Source organism: Callospermophilus lateralis, chromosome 14, assembly GCF_048772815.1.
Source record: "Callospermophilus lateralis isolate mCalLat2 chromosome 14, mCalLat2.hap1, whole genome shotgun sequence".
NCBI classification, from domain to species: Eukaryota; Metazoa; Chordata; class Mammalia; order Rodentia; family Sciuridae; genus Callospermophilus; species Callospermophilus lateralis.
Window position 1 is genome coordinate 56,844,875 of NC_135318.1, and position 21,944 is coordinate 56,866,818.

The 21,944-nt window shown below is 43.2% G+C and overlaps 1 long non-coding RNA gene across 8 annotated transcripts in view; it reads right to left on the bottom strand.

Annotated features, from left to right (window-relative positions):
- Window positions 1-21,944, bottom strand: part of LOC143380539 (uncharacterized) — a 53,226-nt gene that overhangs the window by 13,012 nt on the left and 18,270 nt on the right. For all 8 annotated transcript variants that reach the window (XR_013088648.1, XR_013088641.1, XR_013088642.1 and 5 more), the window contains one exon: window positions 15,928-16,004. This is a non-coding gene — a long non-coding RNA (uncharacterized LOC143380539). The remainder of the gene's footprint in view (window positions 1-15,927; window positions 16,005-21,944) is intronic.

Sequence of the window (21,944 nt, forward strand, 5' to 3'; positions counted from 1 at the left end):
TGAGCTTGACTACATTAGTTTCCACAAGGCCTGATTCATTAATGTAGTAACAGCATTCTTCCCTCAAGAAAGGACAGGTTCCACCTTTTTCGGCTGTGAGTAAGTCTATAGCTCGTTGATTTTGAAGAGTAACTTGAGCCAAGGATGTGACCTGCCTTTGTAAAGATGCTAGAAATTCTGCCGTAGAAGTGAGCGCTTGTTCAAGTTTAGAACTTAAGTCCTGTACAGCCCATAAGGAGTGTCCTAGAGCTCCACCAGAAATTCCTGCTCCTGCCGCAGATACAGCCAGTGAGAGACCCACCAATATTGGAAGGAAAGCAGCCCGCTTATTCCTCACTGGGGGAGACAAGAGGGCCTACACTTCAGCTGGAGTATAGAGAGTCAATTGTGGGACAAGTGTCACCTGTATACATGGGGTAGAGGTGTTGGTGAATAAGATAGTGATGAGAGAACCATTACACCAGAAGAATGAGCCAGGTGGTGCATAGAGGGTGAAGTTAAAGGTGATATTAGAGTGGCAAAACTTTGACTGGGAGACACCCAAGCCCAGGAGGCAGTGTCGGGGAATCACAGTATGATTAGACTCCTCGGGCTCCCATAATGGAGCGTCGGGTGAAAGGGTTCGCAGGGAATGGCAGGCAGATGAAGTGGAGAAGTTTGAGAGGTCAGAAGCCGAGAAGTTCAAAGAAACCGCTGCAAGCAAAGGTTCGAGTTAGAGAGGCGCATAAGTAGCAATCAGTTGGTGTGATGGTGGGGAGGGTTATATTTAAGAAGGTTACAGTTTCAGTTAGTAGTCGTAGCCATGAATACTGTGGTGGACTCCCGACATTAGGCTCATATGGATCCTGTATGGAGTCTAACAACTGCTGTTTGGAATGCTTTATGTCAGTAGAGATTATAGCTACTGAGGGCTGGGAGGGTTGAATTTCTCGGGAGATGGAGATGGAGCCACAGGGGGTGGGAGAGGATATGTCACAGTAGAAGGAAGCATTTACCCTAGAGGTCCAGCGTGGATGGTTAGGGTCAGTGATAGCCAACTGATAGCCCCCCAAGATCGATCTGAAATTTCCAACGCAGGAATCCCCGATGCATGAATGTTATGAATGTTGCATGACCAGTAGGGGCACCCCCCATAGGTTTCGGGCCACCATTTGCAGTAATCCTCTGTCTGATCATATAAGAAGTAAAGGTAAGGCCTAGCAGCTTTTTTTAAAAGTTCAGAATTCTGGGAGGAGAGGGAAAGGAGGATAGATGCATTACATCCCATAGGGGCGCAATCAACCGAAGAAACTAGGCGAGTGTAACGAGTGTTGCCTTGGACATATGTCTCTCTGACTTTGAATCTCCATGTATAAGAGGAGGACGATGATGTCCTCTGGAGAAGGGTGATGACTGTAAAAATACCACTTAAAAGAGTTAAAGTCATGGTGGAGTACGGGCGGTTACATGAGACAGGCGAAGCTTTAGAGGATAGTTAGGATGTGAAGAGCAGGAGTAAAGGGGAGGTCTAGGTGGTGACTCTTGAGGCTCCTCTGTGGTAGTCTTGTCATCAGCAAATGGGGCCTCCTGGCAATATGGCTTCAACCTAGAAATGTGAATCCAGGGGGTGAGACGGTTGCCTGGTAAGGAAAGTTTGGCGGCTGTGGGGGTACAGAGAATGACAGGATAGGGACCTTCCCATTTTGGGGCAAGAGGCCCTTTCTCCTCCGGGGTGTTATAACAGGCTAAACTCCCAGGTGTTAAGGGAGGAAGGTTTGGAGAGGAGTCTGGGTCCGGAAGAAGCCAGTCTTGATATTTCCAGAGTTCTGAGCGGAGATGAAACGAGAGGTAAAGACAAATCTCTTGTGAGAGGCCCTTGTGAAATGACCAACCCAGGGGGTATAAAAGGTCTTCCATACATTATCTCAAAGGGAGACAGTAAAGATGGTTTCTTAGGGAGAGCTCTGATCTGAAGCAAAGCCAAGGGAAGGAGTTTGACCCAGTCTAAGTTTAATTCCATTGTTAATTTGGTAAGGACTTCCTTCAGAGTCCGATTTACCCTTTCCACTTTCCCTGAAGCCTGGGGGCAATATGGACAGTAGAAATGCCACTTGAACGAGAGGGCTTGAGAGACCTTTTGTGTGATCCTCGAAATAAACTCAGGGCCATTGTCGGATTGTAGGGAAGTGGGCATACCAAACCTGGGGATGATGTCTGTCAGTAAGATTGAAGCTACAGTGGAAGCCTTTTTATTGGAAGTGGGAAATGCTTCAACCCAACCAGAGAAAGTGTCCACAAAGACAAGGAGGTATTTAGTGCACCATACTGCAGGCATGTTGGTGAAGTCTACCTGCCAGTCAGCAACAGGAATGTGTCCCCAGGCTTGGTGGGAGGGAAACAGTTTAGGCCTTAAAGGAGTATGAGGATTGGTCCGCTGACAGATCTGACAATTGGAGGCTATATTCTATAACATGGCTTTGTCAGAGGGGGTGAGGGAGAAAAAACTCTGTAAAAAGAGGGTCAAAGACTGAGAATTGGAATGGAATAGAATATGGAGGAACTCAAAAAGATCCTTGTTCTTACTGGAAGAAGTAGGGGCTTCAGATGGACAGTCTAAAGCGGCCATTATATGTCCCCCAGGGGGGTCATAATTGGAAGTGATAGCAGCCATTTGTGCCACCTGGTCAGCTTTGGCATTGCCCTCAGTGATAAGAGAGCCGTGCTTCTGATGAGACCTACAATGGACAACTCCCAACTGAGTGGGTAAGTGGGAGGCCTCTATCAAATTGGTTATAAGAGCCGAATTAGTGATCGCATTACCTTTAGTGGTAAGTAGGCCTCTCTCTTTCCATATTGCAGCATGGGATAATAGAATATGGAAGACATATTTTGAGTCAGTATAAAGGGTGAGGGATTTGCCCTGCGCAAGAAGGCAGGCACGAGTGGCTGCTATAAGCTCAGCCTGCTGGTTGGTAGTTCCTGAAGGTAGAGCTTTGGCCTCTATAATCTCAGTGGACGAAACTACAGAGTATCCAGAGTAATGAGTGGCATTCTGCCTAAAGGAAATGCCGTCAGTGAACCAGGTAAGGTCAGGCTTGGTGAGTGGTCCCTCAGAAATGGAAGAATGGCAGGGGAGGAAATCATCCAAGGTTTCCAAGCAATTATGAGTTGGTGTGTCAGATGTGGGGGTCGTTGGGAGAAGTGAGGCAGGGTTCAGTGCAGAGCAGGGGAGGAACGTAATATTAGGGTTTTCCAGAAAGGAAGTGAGGAGCGAAAGAACTCTGGATGGAGGAAGGGTTTGAAGGCCCTTATAAGCTAAAAGATCCTTCAAGTGATGTGGGGAGTGGATAGTTAAAGGGGCCCCGAAAGTCAGCTTAGAGGCTTCTTTGTGTAAAATTTGTCCAGCAGCCAGAGCTCTTAGGCAAGGGGCCCACCCACGGATGGTAGGGTCTAATTGTTTGGACAAATATGCCACAGGTGTAAATGTAGGCCCATAATTTTGACCCAAGACCCCAAGTGCTTGCCCCCCTTTTTCATGGACATATAGATGAAACGGTCTTGAAAGATTGGGAAGGTGAAGGGTGGGTGCCTTTAAGAGGAGCTGCTGAAGTCCGCGAAAGTGGTAGGGGGCGGGGGGAGGAGGCAAGAGATTCACCAGGGGGTCCCTTTGCTAGGTAATACAGGGGTTTGGCTAGAAGAGAGAAATTTGGGATCCAGGCCCTAAAATAACCTGCTAGTCCTAGGAATGATAGTATTTCGGCTTTCATATGGGGCACCGGAAGATTAGAGAGGAGTTGCCTCCTATCTAGTGTTATTTCCTTTTTCCCCCGGTGCAAGGCGAAAACCAAGGTAGGTGACAGAAGACTGGGAAACCTGGGCCTTTTGGGGAGACACCCTATATCCCTTATCCGCTAGGAAATTGAGAAGCTGGGTGGTGTGGGATTGAGAGTGTACCCAAGAGGGACTACATAGAAGAAGGTCATCGACATATTGAAAAAGAGTAGAGTCAGGGCAGGTGGGGTGAAAGGATGTGAGGTCCTGGGCAAGAACCTGGCCAAAGAAATGGGGACTGTCCCTGAATCCCTGCGGGAGGACGGTCCAGGTAAGCTGACGAGAATGGTGGGTGTGAGGGTCAGTCCACGTAAAAGCAAAGATATCCTGAGATTCTGAGGACAAGGGAATAGAGAAGAAGGCATCTTTTAAATCTAGGACCGAGAAGTGGGTGGTAGTAGCAGGGATCTGAGAGAGAAGGGTATAGGGGTTGGGCACTAGCGGGTGGATGGGAACCACAGAGGAGTTGACGAGGTGAAGATCTTAAACCAGACTGTAGGATCCGTTAGGTTTCCTAACTGCCAGAATGGGGGTGTTGAAAGGAGAGTGTTTAGGCCTAAGATACCCCTTCCGTACTAAATCCTGGATGATGGGTTCTAATCCGAGGAGGGCTGTGGTTGTGAGTGGATATTGTGGTTGACTAATATATCTTGAAGGGTCCCGTAAGACAATATGAATAGGACTGCATTTAGCCATAGAGGGTGTAGTTGTGTCCCAAATCTCAGGATTAACTGGTTTAGATAATCGCGGGAGAGTGCATGATGGAGGTGTTATCTGTCCCTAGAAACATCATGAGGAAATGAGAGGCGGGGGAGATGTGGGATGATATGTGAATGGTGACCTTCAATAATGAGAGTATGTCCCTTCCCAGAAGGGGAATGGGGCAGTGGCTCATAACGAGAAAGGAGTGTGTGAAGGACAAAAGGGATCCCTGCATATAACATGATAAGGGGGGTGTTTTTCAAGGGAAAATCTGTTTACCTCCTACCCCGACAATAGGAGTTTTTGAGGGTGTGGTAGGACCCCAATACTCCCTCAAGACCGAAAATGTAGCACCAGTGTCTAAGAGGAAGGTAATGAAGCGTCCATCCACCAGGAAGGTGACCCTAGGCTCTTGCTTCTTGATGGTAATAGTCAGGAGGGAAGGCCCAGGGCTCTGTCAATTCTCTGCCAAGCCCAGGAGAGGCTGGGGTTGTGGGGCGGCTGACCAACCTCCCCTCCGGGTTGTTGGGCAGTCTACCCCCCAGTGTCCCCTTTGGTGGCATTTTGGGCAAGGGGGGGAGGGTATCCTCCGCGAAGGACAATCCTTGGTCCAATGTCCCTCCTTACCACATTTGAAGCAAGCTCCAGGGGGTGTCTTATTGGGACGGCGGCGTGGTGATGACTTTCTCTGAATCACCTGGGCCAGCATTTGGAATTTGGCATTTTCAGACCTCTGCCTACGACGTTCACTTTCATCCTCCCTACTATGGAACACCTTGAAAGTGACTGCGAGGATTTCGGTCTGAGGAGTAGCAGGGCCCTGTTCAAGCTTCTTAAGCTTGGCTTTAATGTCAGGGTAGCTTTGGGCCAGGAAATATGTCATTAAGACATGACGGCCATCAGGGCTTTCTGGGTCAAGGTTTGTGTACTGCTGGAGGGCCTTGGTTAGTCTATCCAGAAATTCTGAAGGTGTTTCCTTCCTTCTTTTGAATGACCTCCTGCACCTTTTGAAAATTAACGGCCTTGTGGGTGGCCTTTTTTAGGCCCGCCAAGAGGCAGGATGCAAAAAAGTCACGAGACTGTAAGCCTCCAGGGGTATTGTAATCCCATAAAGGATCCTGCTCTGGGACAGCCTGAGGGCCCAATGGGGTGGTTGGGATTGGTCCTATGATTTTCATCAGCATGGGCTTGGGCTAGCTCCCAGACCTGTCGCCTTTCCTCAGGGAGAAGTGTATTGGCCAGGAGCATGTAGATGTTGTGATGCGTAAGGCAGTATGCCTGCAGGACCCACTGGAACTCCCGAATGTAAGTGTGGGATCAGTGGTGAATGAGCCTAATTTCCTCTCTGAGTAATGTCTCACATGGAGAAAGGCACATGTACTCTAATAACACCCTCAGGACCAGCTACCTCACAAAGGGGTGCAATCGTCATGGGAGTAGGAGGGGGTCCCTTAGACCTGGTGACAGGAGGACTGAAAGAGGTAGTCGACGGCAGACAGGAAGAAGAGGGAGGGGAAGGGGATGTCTCAGCCGAGGAGGAGGAGGAGGTGGGACCGGCAGGAGAGAGTGGGGGGAAAGGGATGAAACGGAAGGCTGAGGACTGGTGGAATCAGGCGGAAGAAGTGGAGGGGGTAGTGGGAGAGGAGGGGCGGATGGGGCTGGGGGATAAGGTGGGGGTTCATCTGCTGGGTCAAAAGAGGAGGAATCTGCGGAGGCAGGGGAAGAAGTAGGGGAAGGGAGGGGTTTATAAGCAAGGAGGACCTGAGAGGGAGAGTAGGAAGTGCAGAGGGCAGGGTGTTGGGTGAGAAGGCTAAAACCTTCAACGTATGGGACCTCTCTCCATTTTTTTTGGTGTAGGCAGTAGTTAAGAAGATCCTGAAGAAGGTTTGGGTCTAATGAGCCTTCTGGAGGCCAATGATTGTCATTATCTAACGGATATGTGGGCCAATCTTGGGTACAGAATCTAATAAGAATTTTGGGCTTGAGATCTGGGGAGAGAGAGAGAGTAGCCAAATTTTAAAGGAGACACTTGAGTGGTGAGCCTTCAGGTACAGAAGAGGAGGCACCCACGGTTAAAGAGTGGAGGAAGGGACAGCAAAGAGAGAAAAAGAATTAACCCGGGCCTTAGGAGCTTCCTGGAAGCGCAGAGCAGATGGAGGGTCATGTGGGCGTCCCCGAAGTTACCAGTCCACTGCAAGTAGGCACAGAGGGCACAGCTCGGTCGTCACCGACGAAGTGCAATCTGTGTGACCCTGTAGGGTCAAGGCCACGAGTCACCTGGCGCCAGGAAAATTTCCCACCAGAACGAGAAGTTTAAAGAAGGAAGGAGAGAGCAGAGCCCCAGTGGAGCGCAGCCCCTGGCCAGAAGTTCAGCCCTAGGCTAAACACAGGGGTAGGGGGGCGTCTCCACCAGGTGGGGCACGGCCTGAGCCAAAAGTTCAGCTCGGGGCTGAACAGAGCTCCGGGCCAGGCAGGGCGCATGGCTCCCGGCCAGCCAGGGCGTGAGGCTCCCCGTCAAGGCAAGCGGCTCTGCTGGGTGGGGGCGCGCGCAGCCCTAGGCCGGTAGGGCGCACAGCTCCTGGCATGGTGAGAAGCTCCGGGCAGGGCGGGGCTCTGCAAAGGAGGAAGAGACCAGGGAGCCTCTCTCTGTAAACCCGAAGCCTCATGCCTCAAAGGGAAGCGGGTCTCCAGAGGGTCCACTTCGACCAGTGAAGGTCTTAGTGGGGTGTATTCCCTCCTCCCTACCAGGCGTCAGGAGCGTGCAGGACAATCACGGTCGCGTCTCCTGCTGGGAATCCAAAGGGAGTTGGCGAGCCGGTTTCGGCACCACTGTAAGACTGGAAAACGCTGCACCACACGACACAGATTACCAAAGAGGTCTCCACTTTATTACAAAAGGCTGTGTGTTTATATAGGTCTAAGAGAGGTAGCAGGGGCTGAGGTAGATAACAGGTCACCTGTTTATTGGCAAGCTCTTCCATATGTTAGTTCCAGGGCCCAAGAAGTTAATTCTAATTGGGGCTAAGGCTTTCTACTGGCAGGGTTTGAACATTGGCGCCGGCGGGAACGTTTTGCGCTAGTGAAAGAAACAAAGAGGAGAAGGAGGGTCATTAGACGCCATGCTGGGGTTTTTCTCTGGGGTGTGGCTGCTGTTATGTTTTCCCAACAGAACCCAGGGACAGTGTACCACTGAGGCCACAACCTTAGCTTTTTTTTTTTTTTTTTTTTTTGAGACAGGGTTTCGCTAAGTTGCTTAGGGACTTGCTAAGTTGCTGAGGCTGGTCTCAAACTTGCAATCCTCCTGCCTCAGCCTCCTAAATCACTGTGATTACAGATGTAAGCCACTATGCCAAGCTAGCTATTTGTCTTTTTATAAACAAAACTGTGAAGGAAATAGTTTCTTTAGGGAGTCAGTTTCTCTTTTCAGCACCTTTACCTCAATTTCATTGTGCCTCTTTTCTGTTCCTACAACTAGGTGGGCAGTGTCCTCTCTTCTCTACTCCTTCCTTAGTCTAGTTCTCAGAAATCAATTTCACAAACTCCTTTACACTTTCATTTATATGACCAAGATTCTTCATCATCAAATCCCTTCCTGGAGGGGTGTGTGTGTGTTTGCTGGGAATTAAACCCCCAGGGCCTTGAACATGCTAAGTATACTCTCTACCACTGTTCAATAGGGTCTCAGAGATTTAAATCAAGGGTAAGAAATTTCAGTTGTGGAATTCCAAGCAACAACAAACAGCTGTGCCAAGTCTTTGAGGGATAGGACACATTATTGGTACCTCTGAAATTATACCACTTAACAGACCAGACTTTTTATTCTATCACCTGACACCCTCAGGTTGTCTCTTCTGCTAGTCCAGAGACCAGGATCCCCTGCATCAGGGCCAGTACTTTTTGCCACCTGGTCTCCCTTAGAAAAGCAAAAGAGAGATACCTCTTGTTTACTCAGTACTAATTCATTGTAACAGACACACAACAGGTGTCACCAGCTCCAACACACGCAGTGAAGGCATACCACACCCTCACCTCTTACCCATCACAGCTTACTCCTTGAGACACATCAGATTTCATGTGGAGGACAGGATGGAGCCACTTAAGCAGTAAGCCCGTTACCCAAGGTTATTTTTGACTTGTGGGCTACACTGAAAATGTAGAGGTAAAGAACAAAGGCTTTTTTAATCCTCCCCTACAGCCTATTTGTATCATTCCCATATATGTTGTTGCAGCATTTCTATATATAGAGCCTAGTATTCTATAAACAGGATCCTCTGGCTAAAAGGATCACTCCAAGCAAAATTGTGAGGTAGAGAAAGATAGTATCTTCCTGTCTTTCCTCATCCTCCTTTCCTAAATCTCACTAGAGACAGAAAAGCTCTAGAAAGTAGCATGGACTTTGAAGCTGGACAGACACAAGGAATAAACCTAGCTCAGCCTTTTATTAGTTGTGTGACCTTGAGCAAGTTATATAACTTCAATGTTCAACTTGCCTATGTACAAAAATGAGGATGATATTTTTTACTGGTTCATATTATAATTAAGTAAGAAAATACATGAAAAGCATCTAATACATGCTTGACTCTCAAGGGGTGAATATCTGTTTTTCCCCATTTAGTTCATTATGCACCTGGTGCCCTCAAGATATTCTCTGGCTGTCCAAAGCCATGAAGTGTTCCCCATACAAACCTTCCTTTCCTTTCCTTTCCTAATCCCTATCAAAGTTCCAAAGATTCCATCTCTTATGAGAGCTGACCCATCACACTGTTAAAGGAAAGCAAATCTGATGGTGAAATGAATTCAAGTACAATGTAAACAGTATTGCTGAGTTCCTACATTAACTCTGTGGGGGTGTTTCTGTATTTTAAAAAGGAACTTAAAAATTCAAATGAAAGAATTATAATGGTGAGACTCTCCCACAGGATAAAAAGACTACAGTGTCACCTCTTTCCTTGGGAACACAGCCTCCAAGACTCTCTGAGATGAAGATGAGAAATCAGATCTACAGAATGTCAGCTCGGATTGCTGTCATACCTCAAATCAGTAACAGGTCCAGAATAGAACTTGGGAACCTTGGCTGCCCCTCCTGCTATAGCCAGCACACACCATTTCCTTAGCCAGGAAGTTATAGTGATACTTTTTTTCCTAGGAGGTTTCCAACACTATTTTAAACTCTTTGGAATCAAGCAATAGAATTTGAGGATAGTCAGAGCCTTGGAACAGTCTATGGGAGGCCTGGGCCCCATTTCCAACATCACATTTTTCTTTTCCTTTCAAAATGGCCTCAATGAGGCACAGATTAACACAGGAAGTAGAAAGGACCTGCATCCTAATTTCTCTCTCCATGATCCAGAAAGAAGGATCACAGAGTAATTTCTAGGCTTACCATATACAGGATCAGAGAAGCAGATTATTATGCCAAAATCAGTCTTAGTATAATCACCTGGCACAAAGTGATATGTTCACTATAAATCACCATTCAGCATAGGAATTCTCATTGCCAGGTAATCTTTAGCATTTTTGTGTGTATATTCAACTTGACTTTCCTGGAAAGCCCCTGGGGAGCCAGGAATACCAGCCAGCCTGGGTTCTCAGGAGCCAGACACCTCTTGTGGGTGGAAAAGGCTGGCTAGCAGCTTTAGCAAGTGGTATAAAGAACTGAAAGTGAAGTCTAGGTGAGGAAGGGACTGGTCCAGGCAGGATTACCCAACAGTATGTGCTTAGGAAACTGGCAGAGACTATGACAACAATTATTTTAAATTATTTTTTTTAATGTTTATTTTTTAGTTTTAGGTGGACACAATACCTTTATTTTATTTTTATGTGGTGCTGAGGATCAAACCCAGTGCCTCACACATGCTAGGCAAGCATTCTACCATTTGAGCCACAACCCCAGCCCTTAAATTATTTTATATTTATCAAAGTAGTCACTACAATAAAAATCAGAATATTACTACATCTTCCTAATTCTTTTCTGTATTTCCTTATACTTTTTTGCATTCAATACTGATTTTGATGTATACACTAAGGGCTCAAATGCTTTAAACTTTAAAGTTCTTAATTTTGCTTCAGGAAGAGGCAAGAAAAACCAAGAGTCTGAAACTTCAAGGTCAATATTCATTTCTTCATTCAGCAAACACTTCCTGAGGGGCTAGTAAGTGCCAGGTATTTGCTCATCCTGAGTAACGAACTAAACAGATATGGTTCCCATATTCCTGGAGCTCACAGTCTAGTGAGAGTAGCTGAGAATAAAAGCAGGATCCACAGCCAAAGGTCTATACTGCAAAATAAGATTCCTCAGCCAGCAATGAGAAGGCAGCAGAAGAGTCTATAAGCAGTCAAGGAGCTATTCAAGATGAGCTGGTTCAGAGAATGCCTTCCACCCCTCACTTCCTTTGTGCAAGGGAAAGAACCACTGTGATGGGTTGAGTTCATCAATAACATGATGACTGATGACCCTCACAACTGGTGCAGCCACACAGTTGCTCCTTTTCTGCTCATAGCCATGTTCTGAAAGCTGTGTGTGAGATCCTGAAAACTTCAAATAAAAACACAAAATCTGAGCTATCAGAACAGAAATTCTAAAAGATACAACTGGCCAGAAGCAGGAATCATAAAAACTATGGCCAGAATCAGCTGAGGGATATCCCCAATCTTGTCACATCAGGTCTCTGACTGCATGAAAAATAATTTATAAAAAGGAGGAAAGCTGTGAAAAAGAGACTGATTATAATGGTCAGGATACCATCAGAAGTCTCTTGAGGGGCTGGGGATGTGGCTCAAGCGGTAGCGCGCTCGCCTGGCGTGTGTGCGGCCCGGGTTCGATCCTCAGCACCACATATAAACAAAGATGTTGTGCCAGCCAATAACTAAAAAATAAATTTAAAAAAAAAAAAAAAAGAAGTCTCTTGAAATGTGTTTCTGCACTACAATATGAAGTGGGTAAGAACTGGTGAAAGACTATGGCCTGATAGATTAGACAAGGGAGACATATCAGGAGCTCAGTTCTGGCACTGCCAGAAGTTGGGGAACGTGGAAAGCCAACAAGAGCATCAGCAGGAGCCAGAGAATCAGAGCAGTATCTACAGAGATCTCAAAGTATCTCACCTCTTTGGGTTTCTGTTTTATCTGAACATAGAGATGATGGTAACAGCATATATTAGTTCCTTAGGTCTGCTACAACAAATTGACACGAATTGGATGGCTTAAAACAGAAATTTGTTATCTCACAGTTCTGGAAGCTACAAGTCTGAAATTAAGGTGTCAATAGGCCCACACTCCCTCTTAAAGCTCTAAGGAGTTCTTTCTTGCCATCTCTAGTTTCTGGTGGTTGCTAGCAATCCGTGGAGTGCAAAGCCATTCCTGAGCTTATAGCAGCATAACTCTAATCTCTGCCTCCACTGTCATGTGACCATCTGTATATCTCTCTCTCCTTAGAAAGTCATTGGATTAGGATCTGCCAACAGGATCATCTGAAACTTGATTATATCTGCAAAAACCCTATTTCCAAATAAGATCACATTCAGAGGTTCTGGATGTGCATATGAATTTTGGGGGAATGAACCTAATAGAGCATCAACCTCATAATAAGGGGCTTATGTGTGTCAGTGCTCCAGACTATGCTATAATGCATTCTATGTAAAGGTTAATCACCCTTCATTATTGTTTCTGTCAGGCAGCAGCTGCCAACAGGACATGTAAGTGCTCTGTTATATAAGAATCACCTTACCTCCATCTTGAGTTAAAGAATGGAACTAGAGTTCTGAAAAGAGATGATGAGGACAAAGACAAAGCAAAATAGGTTTACTACAGTACTACCCTGGGTTCCACCTCCAGCACTGGGGGGCAGGGGGGGGGGATAAAAGGAAGAAAGAAAGAAAAAAATCATTGGAAAAATGTTCAAAGGACATGAATAAGTCAAAGAGAAAAATACAAAATACAAAATATACTTGTAAAGATGTTCAATCTTTTATATTCAAAAAATACAAATTAAATCATATTTATTGAGGTTATACCTCAGTTATTATTCTAAACATTTTAATTGAACTGATTTATTCCTTATAATAATCTTTTTAAAAAGGTGCTATTATCATCCCTACTTTACTAAAGATGAAACTCAGACAGAGGAAGGTAAATGACTTGCCTAAGGTCACACAACAAGCAGTTGAGTCAGAATTCAGGCTATAAGAAGCTAGTTCCAAAGACACCTTCTTTACTCTTGACTATCATGTGACCTGTTAGATGGATAAGATATATCACCTGTAGGATGGATAAGACAAAAAACACAATGCCAGCCAGCCATGCCGTGGTGCACACCTGTAATTCCAGCAGCTTGGGAGTCTGAGGCAGGAGGACAGTGTGTTCAAAGCCAGCCTCAGGAACTTAGCAAGGCCCTAAGCAACTTAGCAAGACTCTGTTTCAAAATAAAATATAAAAAAGAGCTGGGGACGTAGCTCAATGGTTGAGTGCCCTGGGTTCAATACCTAGTACCAAAAAAACCCCTGCAATGCCCAGTGTGATTAAAACTATAGAAAGTCATGTGCTACTGGCAGAAGCTTATATTCTTTTTCTTTTCCTCTCTCTCTCTCCCAGCAACTCAAAAGGCTAAGGCCCTAAGCAACTTAGTGAGACTCTTTCTCAAAAAAAAAAAAAAAAAAAAAGCCTGGGAATGTAGCTCAGTGGTAAAGAAAGCACCCCCAGGTTTAATCCCCACTTAAATATATATATATATATATATGCTTATACTCTGTGAGAGAGGATTAGCACATAAAGAGACGGTTAATAATAAACAAGGGTTCAGATTAAGTGCTAGGAAAGTGGTACAGGTAGTGCGTATGTTCTCCCACCCACTTACATATCTTCTTCCCCATACTTTGTTCCAGAAAGAATATAAGGAGAGCACATCTACACACCCTCCCAAGTTCTTTAACTTTCCCCATCCTCCCTCACCCTTTCCCTCTTCTTTCCAGAGGCCAGGTCACTCATAGGGTGAAAAGGGGATACAAGAGGGATGGAGGAGCCAGGTACAGTGGCCCACACCTATAATCCCAACAACTTAGGAGTCTGAGGCAGAAGGATCTCAAGTTCAAAACCAGGCTCAGCAACTCAGTGAGGCCCTAAGCAATTTAGTGAGACCCTGTCTCAAAATAAAAAGATAAAATAAAAACGGGCTGGGGATGTAGCTCAGTAAAGTACCTCTGGGTTCAATCTCTGACTGACTGACTAAATAAATAAATAGATAAATAAATATATTGTGTCCACCTAAAACTAAAAAATAAATATTAAAAAAAAATTATAAAAAAATCACTTTTGATCATAATTACTTTTTATCATATTCCTACTATGTGCTATTGAATTTAAGATGTCAAAGGCACATTCAGGTTCAGCTGACCTGCTAACCTGATTAAATATCCAGGCCTGATATTAGAAAGAGTATGGAAATTTGAGGTTCTCCTAGGGCTATGACACAGAAGTCTCAAACTACATACTATTTGACCAGAGACTTTAGGCCCCAATCTGTCTTCTGCTCCTTTCCTGGGCTTTCAGCAGGAAACATTCACAAATTCATTTTCTCTTTCTTTCTCTCCTTCCTCTCCTCATCCCCTACTTTCCTCTCTCCCCACCCCTCCCCCATTCCCCAAGCCCCCAACACACAAGTCTGTCAAAGAGAAGAAACAACCTGCTAGAGAAGTATGCAAGATGTGTCAGAAAAAAACAATCATTCCTTTTATAGAAGAATCTTTCTTTCTCATCTTTGTTGAATGTTTAAAAAGCAAATCTTATGCTACTCACTATAGGATAAAATCTTAAGAGATGCCTCCTTCCTTTGAGAACTTACTCTATTTGGGAAATCAAAACCAACATGCATACACATTTTTTTAAAAAGGATTGCTCCTAGCCAAGGCGTGGTTTATGCACACCTGTAATCCCAGTGACTTGGAAGGCTGAAGCAGAAAAATATCAAGTTCAAGGTCAGTCTCCACAACTTAGCAAGACCCTAAGCAACTTAGTAAAATCTTATCTCAAAAAATAAAAAGGGCTGGGGATGTGCTCTGTGGTTAAGTGCCCCTAGGTTCAATACCCAGCACCAAAATAAATAAATTCAACTCAATCCAATCCAATTCAAAAAGGACTGAGGATGTGGCTCAGCAGTATAGCACTTGTCTAACATGTGTAAGGCTCTAAGGTTCAATCCCCAATACCTCAAAAGTCCAGGGGGGGTGGGGGGGTTCCAAGATTTCTACTGAATGCAACAGGAAGAATAAAGATGCTAATAAAACAAATGGTAGGAAGAGCAAGAAAAATAGTGTGATACTCTGATATATACAGGTTATCTTAAGTTTTAAAATCAATCAAAATTCCCCAATTTTTTTTAGTCTGGGTACGTAATAGGTATATAAATTTGCCCTTTTTTCTCATATGAATAGTAATACTAGCACAATAACCATAAATACTATTATGTACCTCTCTCTAGTTATCTCTTAATAATAGGTCTTAGAGATTGTTCCATACCAGTATGTATTTGTATCATTCTTTTTGATAGCTGCATAATACAGCAATAACCACCTTTATGGTTTGAATCTGGAATGTCCCAACAGTTCATGTGTTGACGACTTGATTCTTAATGCAGCACTGTTCAAAACTGGGAATTATGGGAACTGACTGGATTATGAGGACTCTGACCTCATCAACGAATTAATTCACTGAGGATTCAAAGCTAAATAGACTGTTGGGAAGGGGTAGAAACTGTAGGAGATAGAATCCAGTTGGTTCAGAGCCCTTAGGGGTATACCCTTAGAGACTATATCCTGTCCATAGCCCCTTTCCCTCTTTCTGCTTCCTGGTTACCATGAGGTGAGTGACTATGTTCCACCACGCCCTCCTCGGTATGATGTACTGCTTCACCACAGGCCCAAAAACAATGGAGCCAGCCAAACAGGGGCAGAAACCTCTGAGACCATGAGCCAAAATAAATCTTTCTTTATTTAAATTGATTTTCTCAACTAATTTGTCCCAGCAACGAAAGCTAACATATCCATTATAATTTATTCAACTAGTTTTTATCAATGTTTTGTTGCTGTTGTTATTGCTGTTGTTGTTTTGATGGTGGTACTGGGTTCCCAGAGCCTTACACAAGCCAGATAAACACTCTACCACTAAGCTACACCCCTAGCCCATAAGATATATTTTTAAGCAAAATGTACTGATGGCTCTCTACACATTGTTCCCCTCAAAAAAAAAAAAAAAAAAGTTCAGACGTCATTTTTCATATATCCTCTAAGAAATCATGAGTTAATTATTGACAACTGCTTTGGTTTGAATTTTAATAGTGTTCCACATCATTTCTACCAAGCTGTAGGTTAGTTTTCTCAGAATCACAAGAAGACACTAAGGAGAGCTAGGCGCAGTTGTGCATACCTATAATTCCAGCAACTCGGGAGGTTGAGGCAGGAGGATCACAAGTTCAAGGCCAGCCACAGCAACTTAGCAAGACCCTGTCTCAAAATAAAAAATAAAAAGGGCTGGGGTGGTAGTTCCATGGTAGAGCGACCCTGGATTCAATCCCAGTATCCAAAAAAAAGTCACCAAGGATATGATCAAGAAAATACATGAAATATACATCATCCTTTGAACACTACAGTCACCCTTTTTCCTCTATTATCCCTACTAATGGCTTATCAATATTACTTATTTTACTGTGTTTAACTCTTAGGATATTTTAAAAAGCATACACAGTAGCGTTACCTAACTAATAATAATAATAAGCACCCCACCCCTTTGACTTCAGTGTCTCTAGATCTGCTGATTTTTTTTTCTTTTTTTTTTTTTTTTTGGAGGGAGCATAGTGAAGTAGAATAGGGCTTCTCAGGGTTCAAATTATCAGATTTCCCTATTTTCAAGTTAATTAATCTCTCAGAGCCTCTAGTTGGTCACCTATAAAACAGGCAATACCACCTATCTTTCGCATAGGCAAAATCACAACACAGGGTGAGAAAGCCTATTCAAGAGGAACAAAATACTGTCTCTGTTGAACCAGCACAACCTGGGAAGGTCAAAGAAATGCTTAAAGAAACAGTAGAGGACAAGAAGCAATCTGACAAGTTAATAAGAGAAGAGGTGTTTCTGGGACAGGCAACAGCTTATGCAAAGGGCAAGAGCTGTGCAGAGCCACAATGCAGCAAAACAGATACTAAAAAGAAAACAAAAATATGGATTAGTCAACAAGGGCTTACTGAGTGGCTTTATGCAAAAGGTACTGAAAATACAATCATGAACAAGAAGACCCCTGCCCTCATGGAGCTTATAATCTAAAAGGAGAGAAAGACAAACAGGTAAATAGCATTAAGTGATCTGACTAAAGCCAATGGGGGACTAAGATAGTTTCTTGATACAGTGGCCAAAAAAGATCTCTAAGAGGAGATTATATAGATATACAAAGTTGCCCTCTTTTTTATACAAATACTAATATTAGTTGACATGGTAAGTCAAAGGATAGTTAATGAGATAAAGAACAAGGTAAAAAGATTTCCAGGCAGAGGCCATATGGTATTGCAAAGGCCCTGAGGCCAGAAATAGCTGGAAAAATGATTAAGCGACTGTAAGCAAGTGAAGGTAGGAGTAAGGAAGGAGGAGAGTAGTCTGGAATGAGATTGGAGAAACATGAGATATTGCAGATCTTCAGACAATTTGGGCCAAATTGTTCATGATTGTTTATTCCAACCTCATACATTTGGACTTGAGTATATAGGTAATAGGGATGTAACAGAAGATTTTAAAGGAGAAAGATAACATCAAGTTGTCCATAGAAAGATGGATGGAAGCAGTATAGAAGATGGCCACAATGGAGAGTGAGGGCAGCTTCGAGATTAGATAAGGAAAACCAATGTCAGAGCACCGTCAATGTAAATAAAAATGAGAAGAACTCCAGAGGCAAATCTGAAGTGTGACTGGCAGCCTCAGGGTCTACATTAACCTACTTTCTCTAAGTCCAGTGCCAAAGTCCTCTATAAACCCCAAAAATACTGATTTGCAATTGGAGAGATATTAAGGTCTTCCACCTCATCTGGGCTCTGTTCCTACGGTGTCTCACATTCTGGCACTCTCATAGGAGATGGAGGGACAGAATATAAGACACTGTCATCATTGCATGATAGGCAACAAGACTATGGTTCTAGGATCTTAAAACCCAAATAAAGGATTAAAATTCTCTTCTTGCTCTTTTAGGGATGAGGAGCTGACAGGGACCTCTGTCAAGGGTCAGAATCAGCCTGGAGGATGATCAAACTAGATTCCTGGTCACCATTTCACATCTAATGAATCAGAATATCTAGGAAGAGAACAGGAATCTGTTTTAAACAAGTATCCAGGCTCCCACTTGACTCCATGGGTAATTTCTATGCATTAAAGTTTAAAAATAATAGCTCTAGGAACAGTGTTAATGGAGGAAGGCCCTTACTTAAACCTGGATAGCAATGTCAAAATTAGGGGATGATATAGGGGCAAAGCCAAGCTGGGTATGGAGTGAATAATCTAGAAGGAGAATTCAGAATGAATATGCAATTTGAAGGCCTTAAACCATAAAAGAGAAGGCAGAACATCAGAGCCTGGGGCTTAGAGCAGCGGGGTAAGCAAAGACTAGGAATACATGGGGAAATCATGAACAATGGTCATGATTGCTGACTCTTAGCCTAATTTTCCCAACAGAGCCCTAGAAGGGGAGTGTAGATGTCTTGCCTTACACAGGCCAGATGACTGGCCATAGACTATCCACTCTGCACACACAACCACTCCATCTAACCTTCAAAAGAGAAACTGTTCGTTGAGTGTAGTGGTGTATGCCTGTAATTCCAGTGACTGCAGAGACTGAGGCAGGAAGATCACAAGTTCAAGGCCAGCCTAAGCAACTTAGCAAGACCCTGTCTCAAAATAAAAAGAGCCAGTGATGTGATTCAGTGGTTAAACACCCCTGGGTTCAATCTCTGGTACCAAAAAAAAAAAAAAAAGAGAGAGAGAGAGAGAGAGAGAGAGAGAGAAACTACTTCTGCTCTCAGTTAGTACTGTTTCTACTCTCATGACTCCTTCTCAGCATATAGAAGAGCTCTAGGCTACATAGAAAAATACAAAGAACATTTAAGGGCTAAGGACTAGTACTATTAATGACTCTCTACTTGGTATATCAGAGCCCCTAACACTGCCTAATTTGAGGACCATTCCAGATCAGAAACCTTGAAATCCACTCCACACCCTTAGATCCTGCCATCTACACATATCTACTCAGTCTTCTACTAATTCTTACTATGCTTCATTGATAGAATTCCTTCCTATAGTCTAAACTCTTATGCCCCTCCCAAAATTCAGAGGGAAATTCCAGATTCAATCTCAACAGAGTCTTGAACTCCTGAGGCTGCTGAGCTCCTATGCCTGGTTCAGTGGGAAGAGATGGTCTGAGGAGTGCTCCCTCCTTTCATCCTACCTGAATGGAACTCCAGGACTGCTTCAGGCTTTCATATAAGAAACTTATTTCAGAGATAGTTGAACCTGATATATTTAAAGGAATACAAAACAGAATCTGGTAACAGAATACGTAAGGTAGACTTTGATTTTAAAATAAATAGCAAATAAAATACAAAGAAAAGAATATGCAATCTCACTCAAACACTTGTAGGTCAATGACCTGATAATTCAAAAGCTGTTTCTAGATGAAAAAGGTAAGACTACTAAAAGATGATTTAAGTAATCCCCAAGTTGATTTATGACCCTAATCCTGAACTATTGGTCCTGTCCCTGCTTACACTATCCTGATTCTCTAGGTTTCTGACCTAATGGTTCAGCTTCCTGTTTCATCTTTGCCTCGCCTTATCCCTCAGGCCTTTTGCTTCTCACTTTGCTTACAATTTTGTTCCACTCTCAGTTATTCTGTCTTCAGCCAATCTTCCTACCTGAGTTAAAAATCTTCCTACACCAGTTCTCCATTTCATCCTAAGCATACATGTCCCTTTCATGGGCAAGTCCCCTGTCAGGTTTTCTCTAGTTTCATGAACATGATTTGGAAACTAAACACAAGCACATTAGATGATTTATGTCAAGCATGTTAGAAATTCATCCTGGAAAACACTGGAATCACCAAAGGTGATCAAGTAAGTAGAATGACAATAAACAAGGGCCAAATTCTAATTAAAGAATACTATAAACAAATATGCAAATAAATCAGAAAAATATCAGATAGTACTAAGTATTACTCAAAGAATAAGATAATGGAATAGAAAATATCTGGTGACTACTTTTAAAATTATTAATCAGTCTGAGGAATGCCTCTCAGAAGAGATGACATTTAAAAGCTTGTATATCTCTCTCTTTCTTTTTTTGGTAGGGCTATGGGGTATAGGATTGAACCCAGGGACAATTTTCCACTGAGCATTCTAGTCCCTTTTATTTTGAAATACAGAGTCCAAGATGCTGAGAGTCTCACTAAACTGCTGAGACTGACCTTGAACTTGTGATCCTCCTGCCTCAACCTCCTAAGTCACTGAAATTACAAGCATATGCCATCAGCATCTATCTTAAAAGCCCCGGTATCTCAATAAAAGGAAGCCAGCCTTTCAAAAATCAAATAGGAAAGCATTCTAGGTGGAGATAACATGAACAAAAGCCTAACAGATATATCACTGAACTATTTTTAGGCAGAGGAATAACTCCATAATCATCCTTACATTTTATAAAGATTATTACAGTGTGGAGAATGGAATGGAGGTAGGGATATAGATAGATAGATATTCAAGTAAGTAGAATGATAGATAGATAGAGAGAGATAGAGAGATAGATAGATAGATAGATATTTTTTTTCATTTAAATGCTCACAATATGGTTTTTTAAATTAGGAAACCCAGGTATAGGGTGGTAGCAATGAAAAATGAAAATGACTAGATTCAAGAAATATCAAGGAAGGGAAAAGGAAGAAGCCTAAGAAAATTATGTTATATGCACATATAAATATGGCATAATGAATCCCACTATCATGTATAATTACAATGCACTAATAAAAAATAAATTAAAAAAAAGAAACTTTAAGGAGCTGGGTATGGTGGTACATGCCTATAATCCCGGCAACTCAGGAGTCTGAGGCAGGAGCATTTCAAGTTTGAGGCCAGCCTGGGCAACTTAGCAAGGCTCTATATCAAAAAAAAAAAAAAAAAAAAAGCTGGGGATGTAGCTCAGCAATAATGGGCCCTGAATTCAATTCCTAGTGCTTAGGAAAAAAAGAAAATAAAAACCTGAGGATGAAAGGAAGACAAGTCCTAGTGACTAACTGGTCATCAGATGTGGGAAAGAAGGAAGGACTACCCATCCCTACTAGGTTTTGGGCTTCAGTCATTACATGCTAAATTACAATGTATATGATAGGGCACTGGAGAAACAACAAGTGGGACAAAGCAGGAGACTGTGTTTTGTCATGAATAAAAGACATTCCAGTGGAGTTTTCCATTAAGCCGTTGGATATTCTGGTCCGGAGAATGATCTGGGTTGGAGATTTGGGAATCATCCACATGTAGATGGTAACAAACTGTCAAAGAGGCTGAGATCACCCAGAGTAAGTACAAGGAAAAGCACAGGGGGTGGAAAAGGCCTAACAGCAGAATGCCAACATTTAAAACAAGAATCATTTATTATATTAAAAAACTAGAAATATCTTATCTCCCGCAATAGAAGAGTTAAATATTGCCAGATGTGGTGGTGCATGCCTGTAATCGCAGCAGTTTAGAAGGCTGAGGTAGAAGGATTGTAAGTTCAAAACCAGCCTCAACAACTTGGTAAGGTCCTATTTCAAAATAAAAAAAATAAAATAAAAAGGGCTGGGAATGTGGCTCAGTGGCTAACTGCCCATGGGTTCAATCCCTGGTACCAAAAAAAAAAAAAAAAAAAAAGTTATTAGCCATTCTATGGAACACTACACAGAAGCCAAAAAGAATGAGATGTGGGGCTGGGGTTGTGGCTCAGCAGTAGAGTGCTCGCATAGTACATGTGAGGCCCTTGGTTCAATCCTCAGCACCACATAAAAATAAATAAAATAAAGGTATTGTGTCCAACTACAACTAAAAAAATAAATATTTTTTTTAAAAAGAATGAAATGTATCTTTATGTACTAATATGGAATACTGGCAAGGCACATTCTTAAAACAAAAAAGGAGGGGCTGGGGCTGCAGCTCAGTGGTAGAGCAGTTGCCTTGCGCTGTGAGGCACTGGGTTAGATCCTTAGCACCACACAAAAATAGATATTTTAGGGCTGGGGATGTGGCTCAAGCGGTAGCGTGCTCGCCTGGCATGCGTGCAGCCCGGGTTCGATCCTCAGCACCACATACAAAACAAAGATGTTGTGTCCGCCGATAACTAAAAAATAAATGTTAAAAAAAAAAATCTCTCTCTCCCTCTCTCACTCT